This window comes from Bubalus kerabau, chromosome 16 (genome assembly GCF_029407905.1).
Source record: "Bubalus kerabau isolate K-KA32 ecotype Philippines breed swamp buffalo chromosome 16, PCC_UOA_SB_1v2, whole genome shotgun sequence".
Lineage (NCBI taxonomy): Eukaryota > Metazoa > Chordata > Mammalia > Artiodactyla > Bovidae > Bubalus > Bubalus kerabau.
The window spans coordinates 44,414,229-44,426,861 of record NC_073639.1 but is presented as its reverse complement, the minus strand read 5'-3'; the positions used below and the strand labels follow the sequence as shown (position 1 = coordinate 44,426,861).

General features: G+C 42.3%; 1 pseudogene; it reads left to right on the top strand.

Moving 5' to 3' along the window:
• Positions 1 to 7,575: 7,575 nt before the first annotated feature.
• Positions 7,576 to 8,584, top strand: LOC129630335 (mitochondrial carrier homolog 1-like; annotated as a pseudogene).
• Positions 8,585 to 12,633: the final 4,049 nt, after the last annotated feature.

Below are 12,633 nucleotides of genomic sequence, written 5' to 3'. Positions count from 1 at the left end.
CTCCAAAGCCAATTCACTATGTATCAGGTTGGTCAAAAATTTCCTTTGGCTTTTTTAAGTAAAAAGAAAAGACACATTTTTCATTTTCACCAAAAACTTTATTGAACAATATATTCAGTTTGGTTCCACTACCTTTTGTCACTTTTCACTCAACTTCATAATTCTATGTTCCCCAAACTTCCTCTCTTATTGGGCAAAGAACTATTAATAGCAAGCCAGGGCTCTGTGGCTTAGACAGTAAAGAATCTGCCTGCAATGTGGGAGACCCACATTCAATCCCTGGGTTAGGAAGATCCCCTGGAGAAGGGAATGGCAACCCACTCCACTACTGCTACTGAGAAAATCCCATGGACAGAGGAGCCTGGCTGGCTACGGTCCACGAGGTCACAAAGAATCAGACACGACTGAGTGACTATTAATACCAGGTGCCTTTTACAGTATTCCAGGGAATTGAAAAATTTTCCATTAAGAGAATTTTGTAAAGACCAAAATAAATGGAAATTCAAAGGCTCAGTGAATACAGGGGATGAATTCGTACCCAAGCTGTAACAGTTTTTGCCTGGTCGTCAAAGAAATACGTGGCCTTCAGTTATCCTGATGGAAGATTATGTGTTTTCTGTTGACTACTTCTGGACACTTTTCATGAGGTGCCTTCAGTTGGTCTGAGGGTAGTACTTGTTGGAATTAATCCTTTGGTCTTCCAGGAGGAGTTCATAATAGAGGACTCCCTTTCAATCCCACCATATATACACTATCACCCTCTTTAGATGAATACTGGCCTTTGGTGTGGTTGGTGGTGTTTCATTTTGCTTAACCCACAATCTCTTCTGTTCCACATTATTTTTAAAATGTATTTTATTAGTTTTGGCTGTGCTGGGTCTTTGTTGCTGCACAAAGACTTTCTCTAGTTGTGGCAAGTGGTGGCTACTCCTCATTGTGGTGTGTGAGCTTCTCATCACAGTGGCTGGTTTTGCTTGTTGCAAAGCACAGGTTCTAGGTGTGAAGGCTTCAGTGACTGCAGTGCCTGGGCTCAGGAGTTGGATCACTGGACCACCAGGGAATCCACGTTCCACACTGCCAAGGTAAAAAATAGTCAAGACCTAAATGTTGTGAGTTATGTTTTATTTGGTGGCAATTTTAGGACTTTAACCCCAACAGACAGCATTACAAGTGACCCTGAGAGAACTTTCTGAGGACGCAGGGGTAGGGTGAATCAGGTTATACAGAAGTTTGTAACAAGAGGCAGGTAGTCTGAACATCAAAACATTATTATTAATTAAGGACAACCAGATATTTCAAGTTAAGGAATTTAGTGGGTTTTTTATGTATGGGAAGATGTACAAGTCTGGGCTTACTGAAATCATTTCTTTTATGTGTATCTTAGTTATCTGGATCAGTATCTTGTGATTTGATTTTTTACATCTTTAGTTTCTCGTTTGGTGTAGGGAGGAGTGGCAGCTTGAGGTGGTTCACTGGCTGCCACATAGCAGGCATTGTTCTTCCTGGGGTCACTCCAGGCCCAGAAATTTACCTTTGGAAGGCCAAGGATAGCTGATGGCGATGACATCCTTATTTACAGATACGGCAGGAAATACGCTATTTCACAACATTATGTGCATTATCCACTTTTCATCACCCATCACAGTATATTTTAAAAGCAGAATATTTTCATTACCTTTAAGTAGAGAATCGCATGCAGAAATACAGTCAAGAAGGCTTTTTTTCACTTGTGTGGAAGCCAAATATCAAAGCAATTATTAATAATATAACCAAGTTTGTGCAAATGATTTTCAGCTCTTGATTTGGATACTATGAGTATGTCAGCTGTCTCCCGCATGGTATAATATTGATTGTTCTCAATTAATGATTTGATTGCTGTCAACTTCAACTGGCTTACCTGACCATGCTAGAGAGAAATCTCTAGCATGAAACTTCAAAAACCACTTTTGACATGTTTGACCAGTCACATCACCTTCTCCATTCACTGCACAAATCTTTTTTTGTGTTTCAGTTATATTTTTAGCTTTCTTGAAATAATAAAGCTTTTATGCTTTTATGCCAAAATGTTGCTTTTTTCTTCCATCTTCAATCTTAAAATGGGTACACAAAAATTCACCAATTTTGATAAGTTTTTTTTTAATGCATGCTAATATGAGAGCGATCACAATACAATTTAACAAAATTGTTTTCAATGAAATTAAAGACAACTAAGCACAACTAGAACCATCTTCAGAAAAAAACGAACAAACATTTTGACCAACCCAATACTAGAAAGATAAAACCTAACACTCTATCTTTAAACCTACAAGTTTTAAATATTGTGTAAGAAACACCAAGATATGTAAAGGGCTTTGAGCTCCTCATGACGTTAGTGCTGGACTCGGTTTATTCTTGCATAACTCAGTTTTGACCTGATATTATAAAGCAGTTTAGGCTCCTATACATTTTGTAAGTTATTCTCTATCTATAGAATGTGCTCTTGCCATTCAGTCGTTCAGTCATATCCAACTCTTTGCAACTCCATGGACTGCAGCACGCCAGGCTTCCCTGTCCTTCACCATCTCCCTGAGTTTGCTCAAATTCATGTCCATTGAGTCAGTGATGCCATCCAACCATCTCATCCTCTGTCATCCCCGTCTCCTCCTGATTTCAATCTTTCCCAGCATCAGGGTCTTTTCAAATGAGTCGGCTCTTCACATCAGATGGCCAAGTATTGGAGCTTCAGCTTCAGCATCAGTCCTTCCAATGAATATTCAGGTTTGATTTCCTTAAGGACGTTGACTGGCTTGATCTCCTTACAGTCCACGGGACTCTCAAGAGTCTTCTCCAGGACCACAATTCAAAAACATTAATTCTTCGGCACTCAGTCTTCTTTATGGTCCAGCTCTCTCATCCATATTTGACTAAAGGCATTCTTGATAATACCAAAAATACAGAATGAACTACTTCCGAATTCCTTCTCTTATTTTGACCCTCAAAAACAAATAAACAAATGAACATACTGTTATGTCATTTTTACAGGTGGGCAGAATAGTAGTATCTATTGAAGGGAATAGGTTCCTAGAATTCAAATTTGAAGGACTTTGAATTTGATTATGTTTAGTGAAGCTAGGGTTTAATGGTTATCATATTCTTTATACAATTCCTGTTGATTGTTTTGTGGTTTCAGCTAGGCTTTGGTGCTGTGCTGTGGCTTCATCATCAAGATTTGGGAAGCAACAATGGGAAAGGAAGGATTTCTATGAAGTTGAGAGAAGAGTCATTCAAGTGCCCTGGACTGCACACCAAAAGCAAAGAGCTGACTTTGTATTTTCGCCCACAGAATGGAATATCTCACCTTGCTAAGAAGAAAGGTTTCAGAGAGGGTTTTGATTTTTTTCAGATCACAACGGTGGATCTATTTAAATCCTGGAACTCTGATGATTGCTCCAGAAATTCATACAACAGAGCATCATCCAAAAAAGGTCAGCTTTTATTGTTAATATAAAACTGTGAGGCTGGTGTTTGGATCCCTTTTCACAGAGGAGGAAATGGAGTATAAGACATTAAAGAAGTACCCCAAGACCATGATGTCGAGCTGTCAGGCCATGAGACATGCCTCCAAGGTCCCCAAGGGCATTGTTCTTCTCCTATCTGGATGTTTGGGAATATCTGCCAATAATAACAATTTTGTTTTTGTCATTAGTGATGACAGTTTTATCATTGTTGCTTTTGAGAAAAAAAAAACATGAGCCAACAGATTCAGTCGCTTCTTGAATAATCCCTTAAAAGTGACTATTGGATCACACTGTTGAAAAGAGGCCGTGTATTCAGGTCATTAAAAAAATAAAAAAGCTTTTAAGCTTCAAATGGAGAATTTAGATCATAATTATTTAGTACACAACTAAATTGCAACTAGATCTAGGAAAATAGAATTCCTCTGTACTCAGAATCTTGATACATGTTGGATGAGGACTCTATTCTTTTGGTTTACTTTTATAGCTAATAAGATACTCATATATAATAGAGTGATAATATTTGCTGAAGTATTTCCATTAGCAGTACAACATCTACTGGGAAAAAAAACTGTTGTTATTCAGCCAACATTACTGAGTACCTAAAACCTGCTGGGCTAACATATCGTTATAAGAACAACAGAGTTGCTGTTTTTAAGGAGTTCAATGTTTTCTAAAAGAGACAAATCATGATAATATATGTGCAATTTATGTATAATAATGCATATACATAATAATATGTATTATATTCAAGACACTGTGGGAAAAAATTGGAATATTAGACTTTGGAGTTCTCTAACAATTTTATAGGGGAGGTGCGATTTGATCTAAGTCTTCTTAAATTCCAGAAAATACTTCACCAGGCTAAGAGACTAGAGTCTGGGGACACCTGTTAATATTATATATATGGCATGGCCTAAAAATGATTTCCATTTAAAAAATTAAAAGCCAGAGAAAGAAGAGAAGCTGTTATTCCCAAAGCATGGGGGAAAACATGGTGGAAGGTTAATAGCAGGACATCTGATAAGAGTAGGACCTCAATGCTCAGTTCATTGAGGAAAAAACTAGTGCAGAATGATGGTCTAAATACATCAAAGTCAAACAGAAAAAGAATTCCCCATGAACTCACAATTTCACCCAGGTTTGCTCAAAACTCACAACTATAAGCAAAACTTGGCTATATATAAATATATAATTCTAGAGTACACACAGTATTTTCATTCCTTCTCCAAAATCTAATAATGTTTGAGAGAAGTTTAAATAATACCAAAACTCTTAATTGTTCAAAGACTAACTCATGAGAAATTCTCATTTGTATGTGGAAAACTTTTCCTTCTAGTCATGCTCTTTGCCTAAGGAGATTTTTTTTTAATAATTTTTATTGGAGTATGGTTGATTTCATTCTGTCTGTCCTCTGATGGATGAGGATAAGAGGCTTATGAAAGCTTCCTGATGGGAGGGACTGGCTGTGGGGAAAATTGGGTCTTGCTCTGGTGGGCTCAGTAAATCTTTAATCCAATTTTCTGCTAATGGGTGGGCCCATGTTCCCTCCCTATAGTTTGGCCTAAGGCCAAACTATGATAGAGGCAATGGCAGTAATGGCAACTTCCTTCAAAAGGACTTATGCCAGCACACTGCAGCTCCCAGGACTGTTGTACGCAGTGCCCCTGACCCCGTGGCAGGCCACTGTCACCCACACCTTTGCTGGAGACTCCCAGCACTCCCAGGTAAGTCTGGCTCAGTCTCCTGTGGGGTCACTGCTCCTTTCTTCTGCGTCCTGGTGCACACAAGGTTTTGTTGTGCCCTCCAAGAGTCCCAGTCATGTGGAAGTTCTGAAATCAAATCCCACCAGCCTTCAAAGTCAAATTCCCTGGGGGTTCTCAGTCTCTTTGCCAAATTCCCAGGTTGGGAAATCCATTGTGGGCCCTAGAACTTTTCCAACAGGGCAAGAACCTCTTTCTTATCATTGTTCTCCAGTTTGTGGATCGTCAGCTCAGTGGCTCTACGGTGGAGCTAACAGGGACCTCCTCCAAAAGGACTTATAACCTCACATATACAGATGACACCAGTCTTTTGGCACAAAGCAAAGAGGAACCAAACAGCCTCTTAATGAAGGTGAAAGAGGAGAGTGAAAAAGCTGGCTTAAAACTCAACATTCAGAAAACTAAGATCATGGCATCTGGTCCCATCACTTCATAGCAAATAAATGGGGAAAAAATGGAAACAGTGACAGACTTTACTTTCTTGGGCTCCAAAATCACTATAGATGGTGACTGCAGCCATGAAATTAAAAGACACTTGCTTCTTGGAAGAAAAGCTATGACAAGCCTAAACAGTGTATTAAAAAGCAGAGACAATACTTTGCCAACAATAGTCCATATAGTCAAAGCTATGGTTTTTCCAGTAGTCATGTATGGTTATGAGAGTTGGACCACAAAGAAGGCTGAGCCCCAAAGAATTCATGCTTTTGAACTGTAGTGTTGGAGAAGACTGTTGAGAGTCCCTAGCACTGCAAGGAGATCAATACCTGTCAATCCTAAAGGAAATCAATCCTGAATACTCATTGGAGTGACTGATGCTGAAGCTGAAGCTCCAATACTTTGGCCACCTGATTCGAGGAGCCGACTCTTTGGAAAAGACACTGATGCTAGGAAAGATTGAAGGCTGGAGGAGAAGGGGACAACAGAAAATGAGATGATTGGATGGCATCACCGACTCAATGGACATGAGTTTGAGAAAGCTCTGGGAGTTGGTGATGGACAGGGAAGCCTGGCGTGCTGCAGTCTGTGGGGTCACTAACAGTCGGACATGACTGAGCAACTGAACAACGAACAACAAATAGTTGATTTACAATGTTGTATTAGTTTCTGCTATACAGCAAAGTGATTCAGTTATACATATACATGTATCCACTCTTCTATATTCTTTTCCAGTATAGGCCATTAAAGGGTACTGAGTACAGTTCCCTGTGCTACACAGCAGGTTCTTATCTATTTTATGTATCAGATCAGATCAGATCAGTCGCTCAGTCGTGTCTGACTCTTTGTGACCCCATGAATCGCAGATACCAGGCCTCCCTGTCCATCACCAACTCCCAGAGTTCACCCAGACTCACGTCCATCAAGTCAGTGATACCATCCAGCCATCTCATCCTCTGTCGTCCCCTTCTCCTCCTGCCCCCAATCCCTCCCAGCATCAGAGTCTTTTCCAATGAGTCAACTCTTCACATGAGGTGGCCAAAGTACTGGAGTGTCAGCTTTAGCATCATTCCTTCCAAAGAAATCCCAGGGCTGATCTCCTTCAGAATGGACTGGTTGGATGTCCTTGCAGTCCAAGGGACTCTCAAGAGTCTTCTCCAACACCACAGTTCAAAAGAACCAATTCTTTGGCGTATAGTAGTATGTATATATCAATCCAAATCTTCCAATTTATCCCTCCCCCACTGTCCACCTTGGTAATAATAAATTTGTTTTCTTTATCTGTGATTCTATTTCTATTTTGTAAGTATTTCATTGGTACCATTTTTAAAGAATCCATGTATACATGATATCATGTAGTATGTGTCTTTCTCTGCCTAGCATTATTTCATTCTTTTTATGGCTGAGTAATATTCCATTGTGTATATGTACCACATCTTCTATATCTATTCCTCTGTCAGTGGACATTTAGTAGATTTTTAAAACTTTTGTTTTTGTTTAGTCACTAAGTCATGTCTGACTCTTTGTGACCCCATGAACTGCAGCAGGCCAGGCTTCTCTGTCCTTCACCATCTTCTGGAGTTTGCTTGAACTTATGTCCACTGAGTCAATGATGCCATTCAACCATGTCATCCTCTGTTGCCCCTTTCTCCTCCTGTCTTCAATCTTTCCCAGCATCAGGGTCTTTTCTAATGAGTCAGCTCTTCACATCAGGTGGCCAAAGTATTGGAGCTTCAGCATCAGCATCATCTAGAGTCCAAGGGACTCTCTAGAGTCTGCTCCATCACCACAGTTCAAAAGCATCAATTCTTCTGTGCTCAGTTACCAGATAGTTATGGGGAGTGGGGAGCCCAAGCAAGAGCTGAGGCAGAGTATCAGTGCGGATGCAGGCCCAGGTTCCCCATCTGCCACTGGCACCCCAGCACATACCCCAGGCCTGTGGTGCATCCACGAGGCTGGGCTCCAGGGAAAACACCTTGGCCACCAAGGCTCTTTTCCCAGTGCTGGGTGAGGCAGTGCTCAGGAACCCGCTGCTCTACGTGAAGTCTCTTATCAAGATAGGTCATGAGTGGTCCCACCATTGGGACCAGCATGCTGGGGAGGAAGGTCCTCTGCCCACCAAGCTTCCTCATCTACACTGTGGACCCTGTGCAAGCAGATGGGAAGCTAGGCTGTTCCCAGGCCTGAGCCCCTGGCTGATGTCTGTCGCCCTCCCCACCGTGACCTGGGTGGTATGAGGACTGCTTTTCCTCTGACTGAGATGGAGATGGTTGCCAGCACAGATGACACAAGGACTTCTCTGAACGGAAGTGGTGAAGGAGACCCCTAGAGACGCCAATGCAGGTCGTGTCCCGCATGCTGGCCCGCCCCTCTGCCTATCATCTCCATCATCTGCAGAGTTGGTTCTGTGGACGGAGGGCCAAGGACAGCCCAGAGTTGAGCCCCATGGGGAAGATTTTCATAAAAGAGGGGCTGCTGGGATTCTCTATGGGCTTAACCCCTCAACTCTTGGGAGATGCAGTTTTCCTGTGGACCTGCTGGGCACTTCATCAATGCCTACCTGGCGGGTGACTGCATGAGGGACATCCCAGGAGGGCTGGGCAATGAGACCACAATCCAGGTTCCCAGTTCAGCCAGGCCCTGGCTATCCAGAGCCACCCTAAATTTGTGATGGGGGTCTCAGTCAGCACGTTGACCTACCCCTTCCTGCTGCTCAGCGATCTCATGGCTGTGAATGACTGTGGGTTGCATGCCAGGTTCCCTGCTCATTCCCCAGTGTTCCAATCCTGAACCCACTGCTGGATGGACCTGAGTGTGCAAGGCCAGCACGTCTGAGGCTCCAGTCTGCTTTTCTGCTGGGTGGCATCAGGATCGTGCTTTGTCGTGAAGTAAAATGAATCATGTGAAAACAACAGAAGGATCTCTGTTCATTTCCAAGGCAAACCATTCAATATCAGAGTAATCCAAGTCTATGCCCCAACCACTAATGATGGAGAAGCTGAAGTTGAACGCTTGTATGAAGACTTACCTACAAGACCTTCTAGAACTAACACCAAAAACAGATGTCCTTTTCATCATAGGAGACTAGAATACAAAAGCAGGAAGTGAAGAGATACCTGGAGTAACAAGCACGTTTGGCCTTGGAATACAAAATGAAGCAGGCAAACCCTAACAGAATTTTGCCAAGACAATGCACTGGTGATAGCAAGCACCCTTTTCCAACAACACAAGAAACAACTTTGCACATAAACATCACCAGATGGTCAATACCAAAATCAGATGGCTTATATTCTTCGCAGCCGAAGATAGAGAAGTTCTATAATCACAAAAGCAAGACCAGGAGCTGACTGTAGTTCAGATCATGAACTCCTTATTGTAAAATTCAGACTTATATTGAAAAGAGTAGGGAAAACCACTAGGCCTTTCAGGTATGACCTAAATCAAATCCCTTATGATTATACAGTGGAGGTGACAAATAGATTCAAGGGACTAGATCTGATACACAGAGTGCCTGAAGAACTATGCATGGAGGTTCATAACATTGTACAGGAGGTGGTGATAAAACCATTTCCAAGAAAAAGAAATGCAAAAAGACATAATGGTTGTCTGAGGAGGCCTTACAAATAGCTGAGAAAAGAAGAGAACCAAAAAGCAAAGGAGAAAAGGAAAGATATATCCATCTGAATGCAGAGTTCCAAAGAATAGCAAGGAGAGATAAGAAAGCCTTCTTAAGCAAACAATTCAAAGTAATAGAGAAAAAACACTAGAATGGGAAAGACTAGAGCTCTCTTCAAGAAAATGAGATATACTAAGAGTACATTTCATGCAAAGATGGGCATAATAAAGGACATAAATGGTATGGACCTAACAGAAACAAGATATTAAGAAGAGATGGCAAGAATATACAGAAGACCTATACAAAAAAGGTACTAATGACACATAACCACAATGGTGTGATCACTCACCTAGAGACAAATGTCCTGCAGTGTGAGTGTGAAGTCAAGTGGGCCTTAGGACGCATCACTAAGAACAAAGTTAGTAGAGGTGATGGAATTCCAGCTGAGCTATTTCAAATCCTAAATGATAATGCTATTAAAGTGCTGCATTCAATATGTCAGCAAATTTAGAAAACTCAGCAGTGGCAACAGGATTGGAAAAGGTCAGTTTTCTTTCCAATCCCAAAGAAAGACAATGCCAAAGAATGCTCAAACTACCACAGAGTTGCACCCATTTCATATGCCAGCAAGTAATGCTCAAAATCTTTCAAGCTAGTCTTCAAAACTATGTGAACCATGAACTTCCAGATGTTCAAGCTGGGTTTAGAAAAGGCAGAGGAACCAGAGATCAAATTGCCCACATCCATTGGATCATAGAAAAAGCAAGAGAATTCCAGAAAAACTTCTACTTCATTGACTGTGCTAAAGCCTTTGACTGTGTGAATCACAACAAACTGTGGACAATTCTTAAAAAGATAGGAATACCAGACCACCTTGCCTACATTCTGAGAAACGTGTCTGCAGGTCAAGAAGCAAGAGTTAGAATCGGACATGGAACAGTGGACTGGTTCAGAATTGTGAACAGAGTACATCAAGGTTGTAATTGCCACCCTGCTCGTAACTTACTTGCAGAATGCACATCATGTGAAATGCTGGGCTGGATGAATTACAAGCTGGAATCAAGACTGCCAGGAGAAACATCAACAATCTCAGATATGCAGATGACACCACCCTTATAGCAGAGCCGGAAAAGGAACTAAAGAGTGTCTCAATGAAGATGAAAGGAGAGTGAAAAAGCTGGCTTAAAACTCAATATTCAAAAAACTAAGATCATGGCATCCAGTCCCATCACTTCGTGGCAGATAAATGGGGAAAAAATAGAATTAGTGATAGACTTTATTTTCTTGGGCTCTAAAATCACTGCTGATAGTAACTGCAGTCATGAAATTAAAAGACGCTTGCTCCTTGGAAGAAAAACTATGACAAACTTAGAAAGTATATTAAAAAGTAGAGACATCACTTTGCCAACAAAGGTCTGTATAGTCAAAACTATGGTTTTTTCCAGTAGTCACATATGGATGTGAGAGTTGGACCATAAAGAAGGCTGAATGCCAAAGAATTGATGCTTTTGAACCACGGTGATGGAGAAGACTCTTGAGAGTCCCTTGGACTGCAAGGAGATCAAGCCAGTCAATCCTAAAGGAAATTAACCCTGAATGTTCATTGGAAAGACTGATGCTGAAGCTGAAGCTCCAATACTTTGGCCACCTCAGTTGAAGAACCAACTCACTGGAAAAGACCCTGATGCTGGGAAAGATTGATGGCAGGAGGAGAAGGGGATGACAGAGGAAGAGATGGTTAGATGGCATCACCGACTCAGTGGACATGAGTTTGAGCAAACTCCAGAAGGTAGTGGAGGACAGGGAACCCTGGCGTGCTGCTGTTCATAGGGTTGCAAAGAGTTAGACACAACTGAGTGATTGAATAACAATAAAAACAAACATAGTTCAGTTCAGTTCACAAATCACCCAAACATCAATCACCCAAAAAACCATGCTGTCTGAGCCTGGCCACTGTGGTGAGGCCTGATCATTTCCAGGCACCTGTCAGATCAACGGAGCAGCACCTAGAAATTCTCCAGATCAGCTGGACTCTGGTTTCCATATTCCCCCTATATCTCTCTGGAAGCAGGGTTGGGTGGGGCTGAAGCTGCGACCAGTGGATTGATGACTGTTAGACCCGGGAAGTTGGGGTAGGGCTGGGGAATTGAGGCAGAATTCCCTACTTTGCAGATTTCCTGAGTCTCTCTTGTGCAGGGACCAGAGAATGGCTTGTGGAGGCCCAAGTTGGATGAGCAAAGGGTTGTGAGGTCAGGTGCCACCTCCCCCATTCACATCTCTGGGATCAGCCCCGGCTCTGATCCTGCTGGCCAGCTGGGACCTTTGCTCTCTTGCTTTGTAAATAGAATGTGATCCCCTTTCACAAGGCCACCAGCCTGTCCAGGTCTTTGCTGGAAGCTCACTTTATTTTTCTTAACACTGGCGGCACCTTCTGAATGGAAATCATGTGACTGCTCAGAACATGGCCTCCTCGTCAAATGCTTGTCTGTTTAATGGTGACGCCTTTCACGCAGGATATGGTTACCTATGCAGTTTTGAATACCCAAGTGTTAGGCAGATCAGTGACTCTGCTGCTGCTAAGTCGCTTCAGTCGTGTCCAACTCTGTGCAACCCCATAGATGGCAGCCCACCAGGCTCCCTGTCCCTGGGATTCTCCAGGCAAGAACAATGGAGTGGATTGCCATTTCTTTCTCCAATGCGTGAAAAGTGAAAGTGAAGTCGCTCAGTCGTGTCCGACTCTTAGTGACCCCATGGACTGCAGCCCACCAGGCTCCTCCGTCCATGGGATTTTCCAGACAAGAGTACTGGAGTGGGGTGCCATTGCCTTCTCCAGTGACTCTGCTGCTACTGCTGCTGCTAAGTCGCTTCAGTCGTGTCTGACTCTGTGCGACCCCAGAGACGGCAGCCCACCAGGCTCCCCCGTCCCTGGGATTCTCCAGGCAAGAACACTGGAGTGGGTTGCCATTTCCTTCTCCAATGCATGAAAGTGAAAAGTGAAAGTGAAGTCGCTCCGTCATGTCCAACCCTCAGCGACCCCATGGACTGCAGCCTTCCAGGCTCCTCCATCCATGGGATTCTCCAGGCAAGAGTACTGGAGTGGGGTGCCATTGCCTTCTCCAAATAATTCCAAACAGTTCTAGCCTAAATAAAATAGTGTGCCAGTATTGGGATCACTTCTTCAGCTACTGCCAGGTGGCTTTATCATAAGTACTCAAAGTAATGAAACTAAATTTATTATTATTCAGATATTTTAAAAATACATTATGAGAACTGCTAAGTAGCTTAAATTATTTATAATTAAAAGAAAAGTTAATGAGAAAAACAA